Here is a 13,047-nt window from a genome sequence, read left to right on the forward strand (position 1 = left end):
CTTCAACGTGAGAACTCTCGCAGGTGACGGAAAACAAAGCATTACAGGAACACGCCAGGGAGTCAGGTCCCCTTCACAACTCTGTTATTGAAAAAATGGCACTCACATGCACAGGGACGTGACAGACGTCCAGAGCGCATGCCACGTATTACGGACCCGGACTGCGGCCGAGCTTGTGTCCTGAGTGTGGGCTGCTCCAGTGGCCCCCGCGAGGCCCCAGCAGGTCAGTGTCCCTCCAGGAGGCGAGGACGTATCGCCACCAGGCCGAGGCCTTGTAATTTCATTGCTCCGTCAAAACCAAGACGCTCCAGGCACGCCTCTTGCAGGAGAGGAAGGCGCAGGGCCGGAAACACAAACGTCTCCACGGACTGCCTTCACCACACCCTGTTTGCTTGGCGCCTGTCACCACGTGGAAACGACAAGACAGTGGCATGTTGCTTATGTTCCCCCCGTCACATTTCTTACACGGCCCCAATCGCAGAATCCAGGTGGCGCGCGGTCACGTCCAAAGACAGTGCAGGATGGACCACAGCGTGCGAAGAAACGGGGAACGAGGGCTCGGGGTGGGAGGTCTGGACTCCCGTCCCTGCTGCCACCAGCAGCCGGCTGCCTCGCACGGTCCCCTGGAGTCTCCGAGCCGCGGTGGCTGTCCTTCTGGAGGAAGCAGGGGCCGGGCCGGGCTGGGGGCTGGAACAGTGACGGCACTCTGACCCCCACGGGGACAGGCGTGGACCCACCACGCGGCTCCGCAAGCTCAGAAGCTTCAAAAACCAAGCGTTTCTGACCAGGCCTAGGCAGCGCCGCCTGTTTGGTGTCCGACCGCTGATGGCAGAGCCCCAGAAGCTGGAGGCCCCGCTGAACGCGAGAGCGTGTCCACCAGGTGCTCGGTGCTGAAGCGCGGAGGGAGCAGGGCGCTCACACACGTGTACACATGCGCACACATGATCAAGCACACAGACACACACACACAGTTCCTCCGTGTCCTCAGGACGCCAGGGGACAACTGCGCCCACGTCGCCTAGCCTGTGGCTTTGAGGAGAGAACCCTCAGGCCGAGCCTGACATTCCTTTGCCTGGAATTGCTTTAGGGGACAGGGCATCACGAGAAAGGAAACCCAGACCGAGACCTGGAGCCGCGGTCCGCCCTCAGGGAGCAGGCGTGACGACCAGACAGCAGGATCGTCCGTGGCCGGTGCCCAGCACCTGCGGCAGCGGCTGGCACTGTCTCAGCAGGCGCTCAGCAGACACCTAAGTGACTGGGAAAAGACGCACCGAAGCCAGGCCCTGCTCCCACAGACACCCCCGCAGCGCTGGCCTGCCCGAGGCCTCCAGGCCCGCCCTTGACGGCGGCGTCACCCCCAGCAGAGTCCGGCGGGGCGGGGGCGGGGACAGGTGCAGCCGGTGCCGCAGCGCGGTCCCCACAGCCTCCACAGGAGCCTGGCGCCTGAGGCTGGCTCGGGCAGTGCGTGCCCTGGAAACGGAAGCCATGTGCAGGAGGAAGGCAGGCCACCGCAGAACGGAAGTGGGGCTCCCCCGCCGATCGCGAGGCTGCTTCTGGGGAGGAAGTGGGCTCGGTGTGGGTGGGGGTGCCCGGCCCTGCACGCAGACCTGTTCCCCCTGCACGCAGACCTGTTCCCCCGAGCTTGGCACCGGAACCTCCACGGGGGGCAGACAAGCGGGCGCGGAGGCCCGAGCCCTGACGGCACCCTTGGGGGCCCTCCCCGTGCACGGCCACGCGAGGTGCCCGCGGTCGAGGGCGCAGGCAGAGGCCTCAGCAGGGAGACGGGGCGCTGCCCTCCCGAGGCCGAGGGGGACTTGCGAGCAACGAGCAGCGGCCGCGCAGGGTGTGGGCATCACTGGTCAGTGTGTAGGAACCCCTCCCTCCGGCTGGGAGGGCATCAGCAGGGATGACTGCCTGCCTTCCCGAGTGCTCATTTAGAGCCTCCGCTCGACTGCGAGCTGCGTCCAAAAGTTAAAACAGAAGCACTGAATCCAGGTCAGCGCACAGCCCGCGGGCAGACAGGGCCTCAGCAGCCCGTCCTGGCCACCCGCCTGGCTGCCGGCGCGGATGGGCCCCCGTGTGCGGGCGCGCACGGACACCCGGGCCGGCCGGCCCCCTCTCTCGCAAAGCCCAGCGGCCCGGTCTGGGCTGGGCTTCCCCTGCTTCGAGGAAGGAACAAGTCCCACCTCTCTGCCCCGCCACACCTGCTCTCCCCGGGGAATCCCTAACCGCCACCCCGAGCGTCCGCGATTAGCCAGGAAACCCACCGCCCCAGCCGGGGGCGCGGAACCCCAGGGAAGCGACCGGAAAGGTTAGCCTAAGAAAAGGACGCCAAGGTGCTGGGCCTCGGGGCGGCAGAACCAGCCCCCGCTGACCCCGTGGACACAGAGAGAGGCCAGGAACCAACTCTGCGAGGGAGCCCGGGGACATTCCGAGCCCCTCTGCCGCCGGTGTCCTGAAAGCAGACGCAGCCCCAGGGACTGAAGACCCGGTGACGTGCCAGTAGCACATCAGCCCGACAGAGATGCCACCAGGGACCCGTTCAACCTTCCCATGCAAATCGAGTGGGTTTTCTGTTAATGGGGGGCCGCTTCGGGCAGGCAGCTCCTTCCTCATGGAAAGTTGTCCCACGTTCCTGCAGCACGCTTTGCTCTGGCGTCGCTAACCCCACGTCCGGGGCCATCAGCTGTGGGCGCGTGTCCGCTGGCGCGGCAGCCACTGTCCGGCACGGCCCTGAAATGGACGAGGTGGGCTGGGAAGGTCAGCGGTCCGTCTTGCCTCTTCGAAAATCGGCTTTGACATTTAAAAGTAGCGCATCGTCGCCTCCCTCCCAGAGCCGCGTGGCCGGTCGCACAGCGGCACGGAGCGACGCGCGGAAGCTCTGGGCACCGTCCCGGCTCCGAAACGTACGTCATCCCGAGGCTCGACGCCCCGACAGGCCCGGGATGGGCACGCGGCTGGGGGCCGCCTGTGTCCAGGGTGGAAGAGGCCGTCCAGCCCGGCGTGGATTCCGAACAGCAGCAGAGCCTCCCTCCTCGCCGGGTGCAGCCCCTCAGGAGCCCCGCAGAGCTTTGCCGCACACGTCTTGGGGCGCTCAGCCCCCATTCTGCCTCGGGAATCCTGTCTGTGGCCTTCGAGGTCCCTCGTCACACCCCAAAGCCCTTTCAGGCAAGGCCCCGTCTGCTTCATGTCTGCGTCCTGGTCGCGCATGATGCTACACCCCGCACACGGGTAGCGGGTTTCAAAAGTCAGTCGTGCATTTGCTGTTTGGGACGCTTCCTTAGTTTAGCAAAAATGTGGGCTTTCAACTCTGCGAGAAACCAGAGGAAGGATATGGGTGTCCATAAATGTCCCCGTCAGACATGCCGGCACGCAACAGGGCCGGGAGTCAAATGTTCTCCGCTAACGGTGCAGAAAGTATCTCAACTAAGCACATACGTAAAAAATGCATCGTCAGCCTAGAACTCTACTTTCCAGCAGTTGTTCTTTCTGATGCGGCCCCAGATGATCAGTGAGCATAAAGGATTCCTCGATGTGCTCAAGCCTGTTGTGCACGTACGGACACGCGTCCAGACCACCTGCGCAGCGCGGGACGGACGGTGGGCACTTGGCGCCCCTCCCCACCCCCCCGCCGAGAGCCCTGGGCCTTGGCGGCGACCTGGGCGCTCGTGAGAACGCACATTCCCGGGCCCGACCCCAAGGGCGAGGTGAGCCACAGGCGGGGCCTAGGCTGCACTCAATAATAATTCTGGGTCAAATGTGCGTGGGCCACGGGCAGACGCCCGGGGAGCGCCAGTGCCTCCGCGACCCACAGCCCGGTGGGCGGCCGGGGTCTGGGTGGGGCCCCGCCAGCAGCCGCGCCTGATCCCGGTGGGAGCGCCGCGTGCGGGTTGCCTCTCGTTCCCGGATCCAACGGCAGATGCAGCCGAGCAGGGGCTGAGGTTTGCTTTCGGCCGAGGCTGCTGGTGTGCGCGTGGCCTCGGGCATCTGCGTGGGCTCCGCGGGAGGAGGCCACCGGGCCTGGGCGTTCGGCTCCTGCCTGCAGGCGGCGCTGGCGGGGGGGCAGGGCGGGGCCTGGGGCCAGCGCCCCGGGAGGGACAGCCCACGTCACTGACCCCCAAAAGAGCGAGGCCAGCACTGGCCAGGCGCAGGCAGTGAGCAGGGCCGGCAGGAGCCCTGCGCTTACGGAACGTGAGGAAGGGCAGCCGCCTCAGGACACACAGTGGTTTTGAAACTGGGTCAGCAGCCGATTGGGGGTGAGAAAGGGGTGACGCCGACCCGGAGAGGGGGCGCTTCTTGGGCCTGAAGCCACAGTTTTCTCACAGGAAGTGAGGCTGCTTTCTTGACATGACGCTTCTCCTTGGCAGATACTGAAACTCTTAAAATGCAGGAGGGTTTGCAAGAGCCGCCTGTTTTGTGTTATGAAAGGCCCTGGCTCCGAGCGCTCGCTGGCTGAGGGAACATCCTAATCCAGCCCGGGGCCCTGCCCCGCCTTCCTGGGTTTCTATATTTATTACACATGCACTTGTTCAAGAAATGAATCACGCCTTACTTGTTCTTTTGCAACTTACTCTTTCCTACTCAACATTTTTTTTTTTTTTTGGAATTTGACCTCTGTCGATACCTGAAGTTCTAAATCATTTACTGTAACTTCTGAAGACCACGTCATAATACACATGAGGTCTGTCCAGAAAAAGTCCAGCCATTGTTAACATAACGAGAATTGTCTGCGTGACATCGCTGTCACCTGGCAGCCAAGGGGAGCGCACTGGAATGTGCATGTGTGAACAGTGGCAACGTCACTGCTCTAGTCAGCGGGGGCGGTAGATGCCGTTGAGTGAGCAGGCGTACTGTGTGGCTGTCGCATTCGAAGCATCCGAGAGAGCGGAACAAGGAACTGCATCAGAGTTTGCGTGAAGCCTGAACGTCCCTCCATGGAAACTATTCGGATGATTCAGAGGCCGCAGCTGTGGGCCACGGGTGATTGGCAGCTCCATCACAACACGCCTGCACATGCATCAGAGTTTTTGGGTGAAACATCCAATCACCCAGGTGACTCAGCCCCGCTACAGCCCAGATTGGGTGCCCTGCGACTTCTGGCTTTTCCCAAAACTAAAATCACCTTTAAAGGGAAGCGATTTCAGACAGTCAATGAGATGAGGAAAATACGATGGGGCAGCTGATGGCGACTGGAGAACCGTGTGAGGCCCCCAGGTGCCTCCTCGGAAGGGGACTGAGGCGTCCTCGTCCTGTGCACAGTGTTTCTTGTATCTTCTTCACTCAATGTGTCTATTTTTCATGGTACATGGCTGGATACCTCCTGGACAGACTTCCTATACCTATAATCCTACTCTTCTGTCTTTTCTCTCTTTTTTAGTATCAAAATCTTTACTATTAATCTTTATTATTAAAATATGTGGGCATCGCTATAGCAGGGCTGAGAAAGTCATTTATAGCACCGACTGATTACATCAGAACAAAGGTCTCAAATTGATCATCCAAGTTCTAAGGTGAGAAACTAAAAAAGAGAAGTTAAATCCAAAGACACTGGAAGGGAGGAAATAATGAAGAAAACAACAGAAACCAATGAAATTGGAAACAAGAAAAAAACAGAAAAATCAATGAAACAAAAAGCTAGTTCTTGGGGGGAAAAAATCAATAGGACTGATAATTCTGTAGCAGAACACAGAGAGAAGACAGACGTCACCGTGACCGCGAACGGAAGGGAGGCTCTCAGGGCAGACCCCGAGGTTGGGAAAGGGACAGTAAGGGACTCTGAACGATGATGTCCTCGTGCACGGCGACAGCGGGGGTCCCTCTGTACCCCAGAACACAGCTCCGCAGTGACAACAAACGAGCTCTTGATACACGCACGGGGAGCCCGCTCACTGAGAAACGCCAGCCTGAGACAGTTACAGGTTGCAGGATTTGCGTGTGTCGCATTCTCAAAACAAGGAAATGACAGAAAACGGGGACCAGTCGGCGGTGCCAAGGGCCCAGGGAGAGGGAAGTGGGCAGCTGGCTGTGGCTTTCAAGGGCAGCACGAAGGGCCCTGTCATGAAACTGTCCTACGGGACTGGGCGTGGCCACACGACCCTACACGGTGTTAGCCGGCACAGAACCACACACGGGACGACATGCGTGCGCACGACCCGACACCGCGGGAGGGCCGGTGGGCGGCGGCGGCGGCGACTCCTGGCTCGACTCCTGGCTGCGATGCTGCTCCGCATCCCGCAAGGCGCTCGGAAGGCCGCATGGCTCTCTCTGCCTCACTCCCTGCAACTGCATGCGCGTCCACAGTGACCTCAACCGAAAACATCTCCCGTTGGCTCCCGTGTGTGTCCCGTGCCTGCGCCTCTCGCGCAGGGACCGCGCCTCCCTCCGGGGCGCCCTTGGCGGGGAAGGCCCGGGGGGGGGGGGCGCTCAGCCGTCTCCACTTTTCCAGATTGTTCTCCAGCGGCTTCACCCTCCTGCTCTCAATGGTGTGCGTCAGAATTCCACACCGTTTGCCGGGAGGAGGGGTATGAAGAGCGACCTCACCGACGCCGCCACGTTCAATTCCCCAATGACGAGTGGGCAGGACACCCCCTCCCGTCTCCTCAGCCACTGGGCCTCTCTCCCAGACCAGCCCGTCCCTCACGCGGCTTCCTACGGCGGGGCGTGTCTTCTGTCACCGAGTTTTAGAACTGTTCACACATTCCAGAGACCCCACCCACCCGCGGACCGCGGATCTAGTTTTCAGAGCAGGGCCTCACACCTGCGCAGCGGTGGCCGCCGGGTTCAGGGCAAAGCAGCATTCAGGTCCCAGGGTTGGGTGCTTAACAGTGACGGAGTCTGAGGCCTTCCCAGCAGCTGCAGGGCGCCAGCTAGTGTCTGGCTGCAACGCCAGGGAGGCGCGGCTGGAGGCCGCCAAGCTCAGCGGGGGCTCCGCCCCCTCCGGCCAGTCACCTGAGCCGTGGCTGTCGGCTGCCTCCCCTGCGGGCCCTTCCTTGCAGGGAGTCCCCTGGCTCTGCGACTCTGAGACCCGGCCCCGCTGCTCGGGGCCCCGCTGCGCCCCCAGGCCCCAGGGTGCCCCCCGAGCCAGCCCGGTGCTCCCACGTGCAGCGGTGGCCGCTTCCTCCGTGGCTCTAACGGACCCGCAGAACTGTCTTACCGCTTCCAGACGACTGGTTAAAGGTTACACTAAGAAGTCAGACCGCCTTCTTTTCTCTTTTATTGACGACTAAGGAAGGCAAGCCGAGGGTGACTCACACAGACACGTGACCGTGCCAGGGTAGCCAAATCTCTCTGAGGAGGAAGCACATTTTCGGGAGTGGTAACTCAGTCACGGTGGAATTTTAATAAGGGGAAGAGGAAGGCGGCTCTGTCGGGGGGCAGGATTGTGTCCTGTTCCCTGGGGCCGTGCAGGGCGGCCACCGGGGGCTGGCGACCGGCTCCTGGGACTGAGTGCCGTGTTCCCCGGGCGTCTCTGAGCCGCGGTCTCCTATCAGCAGAAACAAGCGTCTAGGCGGGTACTGGTAGCAGAGCCGAGCCTCCCGGGTAGGCACGGCCGGTAACACAGCGGCCGAGCCTGGCCATGCTCGGTGCTCGGTACACGCCACCTGGACCCCGGGGGGGAGAGGCACCCAGGCCATCGCTGACACTGTGCCACATTTTTAAAGGGTCTAGAGAGGACGTAAAAAGCAAGCAAAGTAACCTTCCATGAACAGACAGCGAATGACAGAAATGACCCCTGAAAGTGCGGCCTGCCTTCCACGAATAGCTGGCGGTTCAGGCAGGGGCAGGCGGTTTACAAGAAAGGCCGTTCGGCTCGCGGTCCCCACGGACCAAACCAAACAGCAGGGCCTGCGCTCAAAACCACGGAGGGGCACTTCCTCGCAGGTCACAGCACCAGGACCTTTCCTTACACTTTCTAATCTTTGGGCAGAAAGGTGATACTTGAGAAAGACTTTCAAAGTGTATCGGAACAGAACGGCTTTTGTCTAACCTGGAGTTAAAAAAAAGTCATTTCAGACCAGCTCAGTCCTTGGGGTGCCTGGGCGTCGCCATTTCACAAGAACGTCTCAGGGCAGCTCCCGCTCCGAGAGTCTGTTTACCCGCCTGGCAGGGCTAGTGATGGGCAGCTTCCCGGGGCGGGTGGAGACCGGAGCTCTCGGGGGGGCCTCCTCCTGGCGCGGGCGGCCCACGCTTGGGGAAGGGCTGCCTCTGCCCAGCACTCTCCGCTCTGCACACGGGGGCCACCCACTCAAAGGCGGCCCACGGGGCGGGGTGTGGGGCTGAGCCCAGTGGGGGCCACACATCTGCAAAATGCCTCCCGGGCCTTGGCAGCTCTAATCTTCTGCCAAACCACAGGCCTTAAGTCAGCACCCCCCGCCCCCCCGCCCCCCCCCCCCCCCGCCCCAGTCCGCTTCCCCTGAAACACTCTTTGCAGCCTCCGTGGGTGTCTCAGGCCCCCACGCTGACACCCCCACGCGCCCAGCTGTGCCAGCGACTTCCGCACGCAGAGATGAGGGGTCACATGGTGTCGGCTCGCACAGCCTCGCAACTGCGAGCAGAGAACCAGGAACAGACGCGCGCCCATTTCCTGCCGGCGGCCCGCCGAGCTCCCCAAAGAAACCTCACCTATTAACAACGCCCCCCTCCGCGCCTTCCCACGCGGGGCAAAAGGAGGAGACCCTACCGGACACCGGGCGCTGCCCGCCCCTGCATCCCCCAGACCTGGAGCCTCCTGGGCTCCGCGACCGGCTGCAGGCTCGCCGCACTTTTCCGCCGCCCCTCCAGGCCGGGCGGTCCAGGGGGCCTTCCCGCCCAGGAGGGGCCGCGCCAGCCCCGGCGCGCAGGCAGGCAGGTGGGCGCACTCGGGCGCACGTGGGCGCAGGTGGCAGCGCAGCCGAGCCCCACCGGCCCAGCAAAGGCGGAAGCCCAGTCCCTAGCTGTCGCAGCCTCGGAACCAGCCCAAAGGGAAGCCGGGCTTCCCCGCCGTGCGGGGAAGAGGATGGTCTGCTCCACTCCAGGTGAAGACTTAGGGCGTCCTTTAGGCTCCTAGGAACCCCCAGCCGTCCTGCCGGCTCGTCGCCAGGGTTGTCTCTGCAAGCCCAGAGCGGCCACTTCGGCCCTGGTCACCTACCACCGCGCACTCCGCCCCACCACCACCCCCGGGTCAAGCGCGCCCGGGCGACCCCCGCCCGAGCGACCCCCGCCCGAGCCCGGCCGGGGACCTGCCGATTCCAGACGCGCGTCTACACCCGCGCCATCGAGCGCCAGAGGCCGGGGGGCCGCCACCTGCCCCCACCTGCCCCGCCACCTGCGGGGCTGCGCCCAGTTCCCCGCACCCAGTCCGGGAGGGAGCCGAGTCCGTTGCGAAGGCAGCCGCGCGCCCGCTCCGGGCCCCCGCTCCCCGCGCACGGAGACAAAGCGCCGCCACCCCAGGAGAGTCACCCACCGTGCTGCGCTCGCCGCTCCCAGGCCGGGGGCTGCGCGGGGTCCAGGCAGCCTCCCCGCCGCCCGGGCCCCACGCGCGGGGTCCCCGGGGCCTTGGCGCCGCCTTCCGGGTCGGGGACGCGGATCGCCGGGCGGGAGGCTCGTCCTCACTGGCGCGCAGCGGTGACTGACGGCGCGGCTCCGAGGCCCGCGCACACCCCGCCCGTCCCCGCCCCCTCCGGGCTTCCTGCTCCAGGTAAACACCGCCGAGCCCCACCCGCCGCCCCGCCGGTGTAGCGGGGGCCGGGAGGACCCAGTGAACGGCCTCGGAGCGGCCTCGCCACGTGCAGCCCGGGACACGCGGGGACCCCGCGCAGTTCGGCCGGGAGGGCGGGGCCGGAGGGCAGCCGTGCTGACCTGCGACTCCTCAGCCTCGGAAAGTGCCCGAGATGCCTGTCCTCACCCGGCACCTCCCCTCAAAGCGACCAGGAACCTGGGCGCAGGCGGCTGGCCCGAATCCACCGCCCGGCAGGTTCAGTGCCGAGTCCTCTGGGCTCAGGCTCTGGGGTTGCAGGGGCTGGCCCTTGGGACCACGTGGAGATCAGCTCTGCGGGGACCCCAGACCACCGACAGGGCACAGGTGCTGGGCTGGAGAGCTGGGGCCGCCTCTGGGGCGGGGGTGACGCTCCAGGAGGCAGATCAGGAAGTTCCCAGAGCAGGGACGCCGCCCCAGGGCAGCCGGTGGCGTGGAGCCCCTCGTCCTTGTGGTCCGAAGGAAGCCCGCGGTTTGGATGGGCACACAGACTTCGAGGAGTCAGAGACCTTTCCCTGGGTCTCAGCCTCCTCCTCCTGGGGGTAAAAAGTGGGAGGTGGTGGGTGAGACCCCCCACTGAGACACTAGGGCACCTGCTGACTTAGGGGCCAGGTCAAGGGACCCGACCTGACACTACCCAGGAGTGTCTGCTGGGCGTCCGTCGGGTGCGGGGTGGCCTGGTGCTGGGCAAGACCTGTGAGCCTGTCCCCCAGGCCAGGCGTATGGGGACGGCGAAGGCCACTTCCTGTGTGCTCGCCAGGCACCCTCCGAGTCGGGATCCATCAGCCACGCGCAACGCGGGCGAGTCTAAGAGCAGTGAGTCCCAACGATGTAAACATTCAATTCCATCCCCTCTCAGGAAAGACGGGCGAGAGGAGCGGGCGCCAGGGTGGGCCCTCACCCACGCGCGGGGCTCCCTCCCGCGGAGAGGGGGCCACGGGCAGAGGCGAAGCCAGGAGAGGACAGAGGCAGGGGCTGGAGGGGCGGGGCCGTGAGCCGGAAGGCGCTGGCCGCCAGGCGCGGGAGGGCCCGCACGCACACCCGGAGACGCGGGAGAGAGTGTGCGATGCCACGTGGCTTCGGGTTTCTTGCTCCAGGCTGTGGGCATGGGCGAGAGGGAAGCGGTGGGTGTCCCGTGCCAGGGACCTGGGCTCAGACCTGTCCCCTCCCTCCCCAGACACCCGAGGCCCCTGCTCTGCCTTAGCCCCAGCGGCTCCGGCCCCGGCCTCGGAGGCCGCCCTGGTTGCCGCTGCTGCCGGCGCTGGCCCCCCCGGTGCCCCCGCCCCCCGGTGGGAGCGCCTGTTCGCAGGCCCCGGCTGCACGGCCAGGCCGGCGCCCAGTGTGCCTGCGCGGGCGCCCCAGAACCCCAGAGGGCAGGCGGGGAGCCTGCGTGAGGCCGGAGGAGACCCGAGGGCCCCCGATGCGATCCTTGGGGTGCACAGCCGGGTGGGGCAGGGCAGGCGGGGGCTGCCGAGCAAGCTCAGGGGCGTGGGGTGCCGAGGACTGCGGGGCTTCCGGGGCGCAGTGCCGCGGCAGGAGAGACAGAGAGGAGGTGAGGGACACGCAGGGTCAGGCCGTCCCCGAGCCGGCTGTCCTTGCCTGAGCCGCGAGGCGGCCTGCAGCGCGTGGGTCTGAGCCCCGGCAGCTTGGGGGTGGGGGTCCCTAGCTCTGCAGGTTGGAATAACGGGGGAGACCGAGCGCAGAGAGCACGCGGGAGGGGATGGCGACCACGGCGGTCGCGCGTGCCGCTCCTGCCGACGCCGGTCCGTGCCGTCCCCGAACCCCACAGGGCTGTGGGGGCCGAGCTCAGGTCGGTGTCCTTCCCAGGGGCTCCCTGCTGCGTTGGGAGCCCCCGGGGGTGGCGCCCTGGCACAGCAGCCCTGGCTGAGTGTCCACCCTGCTGGTCCCAAGGGCTGGGGCCGGGATTCGGTGGCCGGCAGGCTGGCAGCGGGGCGGGAGGCAGGGCCCACCCCGCCACGGGCACAGGGTCGTGGGGACGACCGACCGGGAGGGGCCGCAGAGAAAGGGAAGCGCCGCGCTGGCGGCGGATGGCTGGCGGCACCGAGACCGCGGGGTGAGCCGCAGGCAGGCAGGGAGACGGAGCGACGGGGTCCCCGGCCACCGGCTGCGGGGTGGGTAGCGCTTGGGTGCCGCACGCGGGAACCGTGGCCCTGGGGCGGGGCAGGGAGGGCGTCCGCCTGAGCAACCCCGGCTGAGGGAGCCCGTCTCCCACCGTTCGGCCCCAGAGCTGCTGGTCCTGGTGACCGAGGCGCCTGCACCGCGCACGCTCTGCGGAGGGCCCCGCCCCCACGCCCAGTTGTGGGGGTGCTCCGCAGGGCCTGCAGCTGCCTAACGCCGCCCCCCTTTGCCTTCTTTGGTGCTCATGGCACCGGGGGCACCCCAGTCGTGTGGGGCCAAAGCCTCTGCCGCTTGGGCGCGGGGTCCAAGAACAGAGAAACGGGCGCCCGTGTGGGTCCCCGGTGCTGGGGGCACCTGGGTGTCAGAGCCCCCCGTCCCTAGCGCGTGGCCTGGCTCTGCTGCCCGGCGACCGGGGAGAAGCACTCGTGAACCCCAGGACCGGGGCCCTCCGGCCTACCTGTCCAGCCGCCTAGTCCCGGGCCTCCCCTTGGCCCGGGTGCTTCGTCGTCCTGGGGCTGCACTGCCACCCGTTCCGGAGACAGGGTCCAGGGCTCGGGACACTTTGCAAGGCCCTCGGCCTCCGGGGAACGCGGCTGCTGTCCTGGAGGGTTTTGTGGGCCCCGCCTCCGCGGCTGTGAGGAAACGACCCTGTGTTTGAGCTCCTGGCTGCCCTGCGCAGGAGAGGTGGCCGCGGCAGTTTCCGCTGACGTGGCGTCTTCCCGGCTTTGACCTGCGTCACCTCTCAAAGCACCTGCTGCTCGTTGCTGGGAGCAGAGGGAACCGGGCTGCGTCCGTGCCTGCGCGTCTGGGCTGGAGCCTCGGGCACCGTCCGGCGGCCGCCAGAGCGACCCCTGCAGAGGCTCGACTGGTCGGGGAACAGACGGTGCGTCTGCGTTGCCGGGGGAGACGGGCCGCTGTGAGGGTCCCCGTGGGTGAGCGCAGGCCGTGGTGCGGGTCAGGTCTGCGTCAACAAAGGCCGTCCACGCCGCTCCAGATCCGCACACCGTTACCGCCCCCTGGGGTCCTGAGCCCTCACGTCTGACAGGACCCATGCGCGCGGGGAGCCAGAGCGTCCCCAACCTGGATGGCGCGCCTTCGGGCGGAAGGCCTTCTCCTCCCCGAGCCCTGGGTCCTCCCGCCGCTGCCCTCAGAGGCGGCCGCCTGCGGAGGACGCG

General features: G+C 65.9%; 1 protein-coding gene across 1 annotated transcript in view; it reads right to left on the minus strand.

The window, feature by feature from the left end:
* The window catches only part of MBP (myelin basic protein), a 66,634-nt gene extending 57,101 nt beyond the window's left edge, over positions 1 to 9,533 (minus strand). Inside the window, exon 1 of the mRNA XM_054583793.1 lies at positions 9,443 to 9,533. The gene's annotated coding sequence lies outside the window, so the exon portion shown is untranslated. The remainder of the gene's footprint in view (positions 1 to 9,442) is intronic.
* Positions 9,534 to 13,047: the final 3,514 nt, after the last annotated feature.

Source organism: Pteronotus mesoamericanus, unplaced genomic scaffold (genome assembly GCF_021234165.1).
Source record: "Pteronotus mesoamericanus isolate MK-2021 breed Mesoamerican mustached bat unplaced genomic scaffold, CSHL_Meso_final contig_74, whole genome shotgun sequence".
NCBI lineage: Eukaryota > Metazoa > Chordata > Mammalia > Chiroptera > Mormoopidae > Pteronotus > Pteronotus mesoamericanus.